Genomic DNA, 11,981 nt, shown 5'->3' with positions numbered 1-11,981 from the left:
GATCATATGGCAGTTCTATACTTAGCTTCTTCAGGAACCTCCAAACTGCCTTCCACAACAACTGCACAATTTTACATTCCCACTGGCATTGAATGAGTATTCCTATTTTTCCATACCCTTTCCACACCTGTAGTTTCTTGTTTTTTTAAAAAGATAATGGTCATTCTAGTAGTGTGAAATCTCATTGTAGTTTTGATTTGCATTTCCCTAGTAGCTAGTGATGTTGAGTATCTTTTCATGTGCTTTTTCCTTTTTGGAAAACATCTATTCAGGTTTTTTTTGCCCCTTTTTAAACTATTTTTTTTTTAAGTTGTAGGGTTTCTTTATATATTCTGGGTAATAAGCCCTTATCGATATATCTGGTTTTCTTTTCACTTTCTTGATAATGTCCTTTGAAGCAGGAATGTATTTAATTCTCAGGAGGTTCCATTTATCTGCTTTTCCCTTTGTTGCTTGTGCTTTGCATCTAAAGTTGAAGAAACCATTGCCTACCACAGTACCTTGACAATGCTTCCCTACATTTTCTTCTAGGAGTTTTATGCTTTTGGCTCTTATATTTAGGGCATTGATCCATTTGAGTTAATTTTTATATAAACTTTGAGTTAGGGGTCCTCTTTTACTCTTTTGGATATGGATATCCAGTTCTTCCAGTAGATTTGTTGAAGAGACTGTTCTCTCCCCATTGAGTGGACATGGTAGCCTTGGCAAAAATCAATTGGCCATAGATGTAAGGGTCTATTTTTGAACTCTCAATTTGATTCCATTGGTCAGTCTATCTTTGTGCCAGTACCAAATAGTTTTGACCACTGTAGCTTTGCGATATGCTTTAAAGTCAGGAAGTGTGAGTTCTCAAACTTCTTTCTTCTTTTTCAAGATGTTTTTGGCTATTTGGGGCCTCTTATTCTTCCAAATTAATTTGATAATTGGCTTTTTCATTTCTGCAAAGTAGGCTGTTGGAATTTTGATTGGGATTGCATTGAATTTGTAAGTCAATTTGGGTAAAATTGACATAGTAATGATATTTAGTCTTCTAATTCATGAACACAGAATGTCTTTCCATTTATTTGCCTTCTTTACAACGTCTTCTTTTTCTTTGCTAGTCTCGCTCAGTGTTTGTCAATTTTATTGACTTTCCCAAGGAATGAACTTGCAGTTTTTAAAATACTCTCTATGGTATTTTAGTCTCAATTTCATTTATTTCTGCTCTAATCATTATTATTTCTTTCCTCTTGCTTGCTTTGCATTAATTTGCTGTTCTTTTTCTAGTTCCTTCAGGTGTTGCAGATAGATCTTTGATTTTAGCTCTTTCTCTTTTTTAAATGTAGGTGTTTAATGCTATAAATTTCCCTCTCAGCACTGCCTTTGCCGCATCCATAGTCTTGATATGTTGTGTTCTTGCTTTCATTCATTTCAATATGTTTACTGATTTCTCTTGCAATTTCTTCTTTGAATTGTGTATAGAAAGTTTCAGTTATTATTTTTCCTGTCAATTTTGCCAGTGATTGCCTCATGGATTTGGGGAACCTCGTTAGGTGCATAAATATTTATGATTGCTATATATTCTTACTGGATTGTCCCTTTTATTACTGAATATCTTTTTGTCTGTTTTAACAGTTTTGCTTTTAAAGTTTATTTTGTCAGCTATTAATATAATGAACCCAACTCTTTTCTGATTACTGTTTGTGTGGAATATCCTTTTCCAACCCTTCACTTTCAACATATTTGTGTCCTTGGGTCTAAGATGCATCTCTTATAGACAGCATGTAGAAGAATCACATACATACTTATCCATTCTGCCAAACTGTGTGTTTTGATGGGGAGTTTAATCACTAACAGTCAATGTTATTACAGTAAAGGCAATATTTATGCCAACCATTTTATCCTTTGGCTTTTATATATCATATCTTATTTTGTCTCTCTCTCTCTCTCTCTTTTTTTACCCTTTCAGTTGTACTTACTGATGATATTCATTTCTACATTCTCCTCTAAGCCTCTCTCTGCTATCTTTTCCTTTCAGCCTTTAGAACTCCCTTTCATATTTCTTGTAGGACAGGTTTCTTATTGATAAACTCTCTAAGTTTCTGCTTATCTATGAATTAAAATATTAAAACTTTCCCTCATTTTTGAAGGACAGTTTTGCCAGTATCTTCAGCATATCCCTCCACTGCCTTATCACCTCCATAATTTCTGAAGAGGCATTGGAAGTTAGTCTTGTTTCATTTCCTTTACAGGTGAGGAATTTTTTTTTCTCTGGCTGTTTTCAGGATTCTCTCCTTATCTTTAGCATTTGGCATTCTGATAAGTATGTGTCTTGGAGTAGTTCTATTGAGATTTATTCTCTTTGGAGTATGTATGCTTCTTGGGTATAAATAAGTAGGTCTTTCATAAGAGTTGGGAAGTTCTCTGCTCATTTTTCCCCATTGTTTTCTCTATCTGTTCTTCTGTCTGTAAGATTTCAATGGTCCAATCTTCTAGCTCACTGATTTTTTCTTCTGCCTATTGAAATCTGCTGTTGCATACCTCTAGTTTATTTTTAATCTCTTCTACTGTGTCTTTCATTCCCATCTTTTCCATTATGTTTTTTTTCCTACTTTCAAATTCTTCTTTGTGCTCACATGATGTCTTCTTAATATTCTTTATATCTTTAGCTTATGTTCCTTCATGTCCTTGAATTAATTTAGGAGATTTGTGTGGACATATTTAATTAATTGTTCCAAGTTTTGTGTCTTCTCTGAAGTTTCAATTTTTTCTCTGACTGGGCCATATCTTCCTGTTTTTTAGTGTCATATTTTTCTGTTTCTTAGTGTGGCTTGTAATTTTTGGCTGGTGTCTAGGCATCTTATTTTCTTGATGATTTTACTTCAGAGGTCAGTTTTTCCCTTTTGCCTAGGGCTTTCCTGTTGATTGGTTTGGTGCTAAGGCACATCTCTGGCATTTGTTTCAGCTTGTTATAGAACTTTAATATAGCTTGTGCTTAACTGATCAGATTTTTTCAGCTCATATTCATCTTGTTTTTGTCCTGTTATACAGCACAATATTTAAGATTGCACTATTTGCGTAATTGTTCACCCCCAGGAGAAAGCTTCCTTTCCCCTGTTACTTTTCTGGGCATGCTAATCTGTTCTGTTTGTTTTTGATTTGCCTCTATAGTTTTTTTCAGCATGGCAGATGAGAACTCTGCCATGGAACCACCATTGCCTGCCCATCTCTGTAGTTTTTTAAATCTCCTTTTGTTGTTCCAATTGTTTTTGTCCAGAGGGCAAATTCTGGGATGAGGGACACCCTGAAGAAAACTTTTCCAAGTCATCATTTTCCAGTTAAATCAGGGTCAGAGACCCATGAAGGGGTATAGTTTGGCTCCAAAATGCCCTGGGGATGAAACCCAGAAATGAAGCCAAACTTCTCTTTGATGGCTCCCTGAATCTCTGCTTTTCTGATGATCCCATGAGGTGGCACTCTTCAGCCAACTGTTCCCTGCAGTCCAAAGGAGGTGCTGTGCTTTTAAGTCTCCACCATCTCTGCCCCTGTTGGGGTGCAGTAGAAACAGAAGTTGCTGGCTGTTTTTGTCTGGGATGGTTTAAAACTTCAGCTCAGTACCAGGACCCTGCAATCTGAATTTACTAATTAAAAGCTATGATCCGTATTCAGCCATGCTTCCCCATTGTTTTTTAGGGAAGAACCACCCTTCAGCAAATGATTCCCTGCAGACCTAAGGAGACCTGTGACTTTTAATCCCCCCCACTTCTACCCCTGTCAGGGGCAAGGTTGAAACAGAGGCTGCTGGCAACACTTTTCCTGGGCAGGTTGAAACTGTAGATGTCCTTGAAGCCAGTCCCCACCCTTCTGCATTCAGTAGTCAAGAGTGGAGATCGGTGCTAATATGTGCCCCTGCCACTTCTGGGTGAAGAGCCACCCCTCTGCAAACTGCTCCCCTTAGCCCCAAGAAGGTGCTGTGTCTCTAAACCACCACCACTTCCATCTCTGTTGGGGATGGGGCTGAACCAGATGCTTCAGGTTGTTTTCTGTTTTGGGTTGGTTGAAACTACCTGCCTTCAGAGCCAGGAGGCAATTTTCCAGAATTTGCTAATCGAAGGCTAGAATTGGTGCTTGACCACACCCCATACCCCTGTTCCTGGGAAGGAGGACTTTTATTTCTGGTCAGGGGCTGGACCTCGGGGCAAGCTGATGTGATGATGGGGGACAAGCTTCTGCAGTGGGGAGCTCTGCTCACAGCCCTTCACAGTAGGCCTTGTCTCTTTCTTCTGCTCTCTTGGGGGTAGTGTAGGGTGCTCGCCCCTTCTCTGCAGCCAACCACACAATCATTGTGGCTGTTTATTAGAAGACCTGAAGGACGAATGATATTGAAGCTCCCTACTCTCTCATCTTACCCCAGCGTTCCCCACCAATAACTTTTTATATTGATTGTAGTCTGAAATGTATTATTTTGGAGTAAGTGTTATTGATATTAACTTTACCTGTTTCCACTTTTTAAAAACGTGGCTACCAAAAATGTTTAAATGAACCTATGTGGCTGGTATTATATTTCAACTGGACAGAGCTGCTCTACACAATCAAAAAAGAGGAGAAAACTTAGCAAACTATATTGCCAATAAAGATTCCATGAGACATATAATGGTCTCTTATAATATCTTACTTCTCTAATGTTCTTTATTGAAACATCCTCTCTCACATAACCACAGACAATATTTTCAACGTATAAGATGTTCTTGGTGAGTTTCCTGGTCTGCTGGAAAGCACTACAATGGAATTACCCTTAAAAGTTGAAAAGCATTTACAATTTAGTTTGCTCATGAAATAACTTTCAGAAGAAATGAAAACAACAAATTCTTCCCCACAGCTGGCTCTGCAAGAGACTTTTCAACAAATAGAGAAAGAAGTAAGCCCAAGTGTTAATCTGAGCTTGTGGAAAACGGTCAGATAGATTTGTGACCAAAGAGTTTAATCTGATTGTGCTGAGAGGCAGATACAATCTGTAATTTTTCTCTATAACCAGCGCTTTTGTCTGGAGAACAGATGGCCAGCTAATGCCTATAGTGTAGGCTTTGGAAAAAATATGCGTAGTCTCCTTTTGTCCTATCGTTTGCTTAGAAATATACTCAACCTGTTGTGATAGAAAACTGCTGTACAGTTTCCTCTTGAAAGACACATTTCAAAGGATGGCACTTCCTTTTGACAGGGGTAAGACAGAGATAAGAACCTCAAGGCCGTTTACAAATGCTAAAGACAGAAACAAGGTAGGAGTCGGGGGCAAAATTTCCTGACCCTGAAGGTAAGTGAAGAGGGAGAGGCTTGTGAGGGCACGAAGTTAATAAATAAAGTATCCATATGCCCTGAGAAGACACAGCTTTAGTCTGCCTTTGAGGGCAAGAACTCCACTTACTTGCCATTCAAACTTTTGTAATATAAAACCCAAGAGTAAGTCTTTCCAGCCTCCTCGGGTCAGGTAAGTCAGATGCTTGTTTTCATTGTAGTGTGTATCTTGTCAATTTGAATTGCAGTCCCTTCTCCTCTGTTTTTCACATCAAGGGTAGTTTCTAATGCCTAAATTGTCATACATTGGCAATGTGTTTTTAATCAATTTCAACAATATACCTACTGATCATTATAAGCTTATAATTATAAGCTTCTCCCATGTACAGTTTTCCTACAACTTTCTCCGTGTTTTAAACAAGAAAATAGAAAATGTTTGGAGACAACCTAACATAGTAGCTCTGAGCTTTGACTCTTCAATACAGCTATTTTGGCAGCACAGAAACTCTTTCCTTGATGAAACTTCCTTAATACTGTTTTCTTGGCTTAAGGAACTTTTTTTAAAAAAATGAAGGCTGATCAGGCCATTTCTGGCATGGCCATGGCAGCCAGTGCTACCACTAATCCGTCACAGCTTCTGCCGCGAGAGCTGGTGGGCAAGCATATAGGATCAAGAATTCACATTGTGATGAGAAGTGATAAAGAAATTGTTGGCACACTTTTAGGATTCGATGACTTTATCAATATGGTGCTGGTAGATGTCACTGAGTTTGAAATGACACCAGAAGGAAGGAAGATGACAAAATTAGATCAGATTTTGCTAAATGGAAATAATATGGCAATGCTGGTTCCTGGAGGAGAAGGACCTAAAGTATGAATGGATTTCCTTGACTTATGTTAGATTCTATTTTGTTTATAATGGCAACAAAATGGAAAATTTTTTTTTACCTTTCACTGTTTAGAGTTTATGAAGCTAAGCTTCCTGTTAAAGGGAAATGTTTTGAAAATGCATTATAAATGTCAATTTTTGTAAGTTAATCATGTTTACATTGGCAAAAGAAGAAAACAGTTTGCTGTTTGAAGACTTTAAAAATAAAAGCATTTTTGTTTCAAAAAAAAATGAGTGCTTTACTTAGCACTTTAGAATAAAAACATTTTCCTGACTTTTTTAAGGAGGAAGAAACAATGAGAATCAATCAGAGAATCTTGTTCTTTTGAGTTTTCTAGATGGCTTTGCATATAGCACAGAAAGCTAGGAGAATAAAATAAAACAGCAAAAATACATATACAAAAAATACAAACAAAACCTGAAATAATGATCACTTAAATAGCATCACACGAATCCCTGGGGTTGGCCCTTGTCATAACATGAATCCCAAATCTGATTGTTCTGCTGAGAAGAGCTATTATATACACTCATGACAGATCCAAGATTTTGATGTGCATCTCTTCCTTTAGGGATCAATTTTCTGGGGCAAAGAATTGTGTGTGTATCTCAGAGGAAATAGCTAGTGTTTATTTCAAAGGAGGATGAGACTAAGATTAAAGTGATATGCTGAACCTGAGTGGTCATTTTTTTCTTTAACATGCTTTATTGTATGATGTATATATATACAAAGCATAGAAAGGAAAAAGCAAAAGATTTCAAAGCACTCTTCCACAAGTTGTTACAGGTCAGATCCCAGAGTTTGTCATGGGCTACCATATCATCATCTCAGATTTTTCCTTCTATCTGTTCCTAAATATAGGAAAAGTCATTGCAATCAACTTTTTCTTTTCTTTTTTTGTGAAAAATAACATATGTACAAAAAAGCAATAAATTTCAAAGCACATTGCAACAATTAGTTGTAGAACAGAATTCAGAGTTTGGTATGCATTACAATTTCACAATTTTAGGTTTTTATTTCTAGCTGCTTTAAGATACTGGAGACTAAAAGAAATATAAATTTAATGATTCAGCAAGCACATTCGTTTGTTAGACCTTACCTTCTTTGTATAATTCCACCATCACCTTTGATTTTTCTCCCACTCTTGAGGGGTATTTGAGTTATGGCCATTCTAACTTTTTCATGTTGGAAGGGCTGTCAATAGGGAGATGGAACTATCTGATGTTCTGGAGAGGCTGGACCCTTTAGGTTTCAGGACTTATCTGGTCCAGGGACCCATCTGGAGGTTGTAGGTTTCTGGAAAGTTACCCTGTGCATGGAACCTTTGTAGGATCCTATATAATGCTTTAGGTGTTCTTCAGGATTGGCTCGAATGGTTTTGATTGGGGTTTGGCAAGTTATGGTGGGTAGCAATGTCTAACTGAAGCTTAGTGACCTCCAGAGTAGCCTCTTGACTCTATTTGAACTCTCTCTACCACTGATACTTTATTGGTTATACTTCTTTTCCCTCTTTTGGTCAGGATAGAATTGTTGATCCCAGGTGCCAGGGCCCAACTCATCCCTTGGAGTCATTTCCCAGGCTGCCAGGAAGACTTTCACCCAGATGTCATGTTCCATGTAGCAGGGAAGGCAATGATTTCACTTGCAGAGTTGGGCTTAGAGAGAGAGAGAGAGACTGAGTGGCTATTTTTATTCAAAGATAAATAACAGGTTTTATTGGAATTAATGATTGGAGTTAGAAATTCTCGTTCTCATTTGCTTTTTTAGTTCCATAATCTAGAATACTATTTTGGTACTTTCTTTAGAAGACAATAATGTATCTCCATTTGTACTGCATTTATGTTTTATCTCTACATCTTACTGTTATTTATGGATCTTAAGTTGCTGGAGTTTCAACAGAGAGAGAGAGAGAGATTTCAGTTGGTGGTACAAGCAAAAAAAGCCATTCAAACTCTGAATATAAATCCATGCATTATTAATTTTTTAAATCAATGAACTCATGCCAGACTTTACCTATAAAGAATAAATTGATTGCAAGTGATAGAAACCCAGGCTCAAATGACTGAACCAACAAAGGAATCACTGGTCCATGTAAATGGAAGTTCTAATTTGTCTCAGCAAGTGAGGTCTGATACAATAGCTCAAAAGTTGTCGAAAGACCTTTTGTTGCCCTCCCAGGCCACAGAATTACTGTCTCACCTGCAGCCCTCCTCACCCCACCAGTTCCAAGGAAGGGGCTCATCAGCAATACCAGTCTTTGCTGCAGCATTCCTAAGCAAAGGCTTGGAGTTTTATTCTGATAAAACTTCCTTAGTAGACTGTGGGCATCGACAATGAAGGGCTTTGCCCCCAATCTGAGGAAGTAGAGGGGCTCCTCCTCACCCAAACCTTGGGGTGGAAACTGGGGTAGGAAGTGCTCTTAAGGAAAATCTGTGGAAATGGTCACATTCTGTAGATATCTTGAGTACATAAAAACACAGATGCACCTGTTGGGATGGGGCTGTGTCAAAAGGTCGTGTAGAGGAGCTCCCATTTATTTATTTCCTTCTTCAGTGCTCTTGCTTTAGGTTTAAGGTCCATAAAACTGCCTCCAATTGTAAGTTTCATAAGATATCTCCCTACATTTTCCTCTAACTGTTTTATGGTCTTAGACCTAATGTTTAGATCTTTGATCCATTTTGAGTTAACTTTTGTATAGGGTGTGAGATATGGGTCTTCTTTCATTCTTTTGCATATGGATATCCAGTTCTCTGGGCACCAGAGCTGAAGGGATACAGACTGTGCAACAGGACTAGATACAAAAACTCAAAAATGGACAGCACAATAATACCTAATTGTAAAGTAATCATGTTAAAACACTGAATGAAGCTGCATCTGAGCTATAGGTTTTTGTTTTGTTTTGTTTTGTTTTGTTTTGATTTTACTATTATTACTTTTATTTTTTTCTCTATATTAACATTCTATATCTTTTTCGGTTATGTTGCTAGTTCTTCTAAACTGATGCAAATGTACTAAGAAACAATGATCGTGCATCTATGTGATGATGTTAAGAATTACTGATTGCATATGTAGAATGGTATGATTTCTAAATGTTGGGTTAATTTCTTTTTTTCCGTTAATTAATAAAAAAAAGAAAAAAAAAAAAAGGTCATGTAGATATAATGGCTGTTATGAGAATTCTCCCCTGGTCAATGGAAGTCTTCTTGTGGCCCAGCAGTTAATTCCCTTGAGCCAAATTTCTGCTCTTAGAACTTGGAATTATTTTCCAGATATTACCTATCCTCCAATATAGGTCTTTCTTTAATCATATTCTTGTTTTAATCCAAGTATTTTGGGCCTTCCTTGCGTAGTGTGCGTGTGGTGGTTTGAAGCTATATGTATTGGGAAAAACATATTCTTAAATATAGTCCACTCCTATGGGTGCGAACCCATTGTAAGTAGGACCTTGTGATGAGGTCACATCATGTCAATCAGCATGGGTCTTAGTCCTATTACCGAAGCCCCTTGAAAGCAGAATGAAATTCATGCAGGGAGAAAGCCAAGGAAGCTAGAAGTTCAAATTCAGTGGAACCCAGAAAAGAGTGGAGAGGCCAAGAGAGTCACTAAGTGCCTTGCTGTGTGAAATCTAGGGACCCAAGAGTGCCAGCAACCAGCCTCAGAATGCCACAATCTTCAGGAAGAAAGCATTGCCTTGATGATGCCTTGACATGGACATTTTTAAGCCTCAAACCATGAGTGAATAAATTCCCACTGTTTAACCAGACCTATTTTATGGTATTTGCTTGAGCAGCCTAGGAAACTAAGACAGATTTCCCCCAACATAACTTTTTCTTTAATCATATTCTTACTTTAATCCAAGCGTTTTGGGTCTTACTTTCATAATCAGGGTTCTAGTCGAGGGTCCACAGTAAAATGGGACTGAGCACTTTGCCACATGCTAACACATTCACTTGGCCTGTGTTAGCCAGCTGTGAGGATTTTACTGAAGGCATGTGGGGGGAAATGGAGATCACACATCGCCCACCCTAGAGCAAACAATTTAATAAATCTCTTTGTTGAAACTGAGCCGGCTCTCTGTTCTCTTTCTGACCTCTTTGTGTCGTCTGTGCCAGCACACTCTTGCTTTAGGGCGCTGCTGTGTGTTCCCACTGCTGAGTGAATGACATAAACATAGGAATCAGATGCTTTCCTTGTGTCTTCTTCAGTTACTAATGAAAGAGAAGTCTTAGCAATGTACCATATTGGAGTGATTTTTTTCCCTACAGAATGCTTGTCATTCTGAGATTTACTTTACACTTTGAATTCATTTGCTTTTCTGAACCTATAAAAAGATACAGTGCATTTTCCATTGCTTTTTGTATAAGACCCATTTTTTTTTTAACATAGCTTATGTGAAGTACATAATCGGATAACTTCCTATGTCATCCACTTTATCTCTTGCTGCCTTCTCCCCTCACAGTCCTTTTCGTCACCCATATTGTCTTCTTTCTTATTCAGATGCGCCATGCTCCCTTCATCCTCGGAGAGCAGGTGAGAGCGTTTTTAAGGCTGAACACCTACTTTTGCATTTGCTCGAAGTCCAAATCCCTGAGTTGTCCTACATAATACCAATAGCCCTCTGCTGCTAATACACGAAAAGGGGCCAATGCAAAATAAGCTTCTTGAAAATCATTTGGGATTCGTTAGATAGAGAAAGAAGAAGCCAAAGCAAGAATTTTGTGATATCCTTTTGGTGCTTAGATCAGACTCTCTGCCAGTATATATCCAGCTAGATGGAAGAAGTAAGGAGATGCAAATATGCACAAAGGTGTATAATTTGGCTTTCCTAATAGTTTTTTTTTTGAGTACTGCATGGATTTGGTTTCATTCGTATCCTACCATAACGACCACTGTGGTAGAACTAAAGCCGGCACTGGAGTTACTAGAGCCTAGAAAGGTCCTATTCCACCTTTCTCAGATTTCAAAGGCAGCTCAGCTCTGCAGTCTTTACTCAATGGCAGCCAAATCTGCAGCTGTGCTTCTTGTGGCCTCAGGAGAAACAGGGCCACTGGACAGGAGAAACTTTCTGATGCACAAGGCTTCTCATATTCAGTTCCCTCTGGCTGATACACTCACCTCCTCCTTGTTAACCCTTACACAGTCTTGTGAATTCCATGAAGACTGTAATACTGCTTCTCTTACTTACAACTGTATCCACAAATGATTAACATAACACCTTGCACATTGTAGGCATATATTAACCATTCCTTGAAGTAATAAATGAACCTTACAGAGAGCTCAATTTGCCCATTAAAAGACATGGATAATGGAGGGAAATTTGACACATGGTGTCACAAGGCTTATGTAACTCTTAGGCATCTTTAGCCCCTGGAGTCAGATAGATCGACAGAAGTCAGAGAAGATATGTAAACATCTCCACTTGAGGATTAACCACTGCTATAATAACATTAATACTGAAAATGATATAAACTAAAATAACAGTAACCATTTCTTAAGCATAGATCATTTGCAGTGTACTTCAATAAAAATGTCCCTACTTATTACTATGACTTAGGTAGGTGTTGTTACATCTGGTTTTTCAGCTAAGGACACCGAGGCTTATTTAAGTGAAAGGCCTTGAGCTTAGGTTCCTAAGTTGAGTTTTAAGTGTACTGTGCTCTCCTATTACACAGGCATCAGCTACTGTTGGTATTTTCACACAGGGGTAACTCATGTGGTTATCCCTGTGACTTTAGTTGAGTCCATAAGACTCTGTAGAGTAACTCACAGACCTAACACATAGTTCCACGGCTGCAGCCTTCAGAAGGGCTTGAGTGGCCACAG

The 11,981-nt window shown here is 38.2% G+C and overlaps 1 pseudogene; it reads left to right on the top strand.

Annotated features, from left to right (window-relative positions):
- The first annotated feature begins 5,872 nt into the window (after positions 1-5,872).
- LOC143665247 (U6 snRNA-associated Sm-like protein LSm5 pseudogene) lies at positions 5,873-6,148 on the top strand (annotated as a pseudogene).
- The last annotated feature ends 5,833 nt before the right edge of the window (positions 6,149-11,981 follow it).

This window comes from Tamandua tetradactyla, chromosome 21 (assembly GCF_023851605.1).
Source record: "Tamandua tetradactyla isolate mTamTet1 chromosome 21, mTamTet1.pri, whole genome shotgun sequence".
Lineage (NCBI taxonomy): Eukaryota > Metazoa > Chordata > Mammalia > Pilosa > Myrmecophagidae > Tamandua > Tamandua tetradactyla.
Note: the sequence above shows the minus strand (reverse complement) of the source record. Positions and strands in the feature narration are given on the sequence as shown.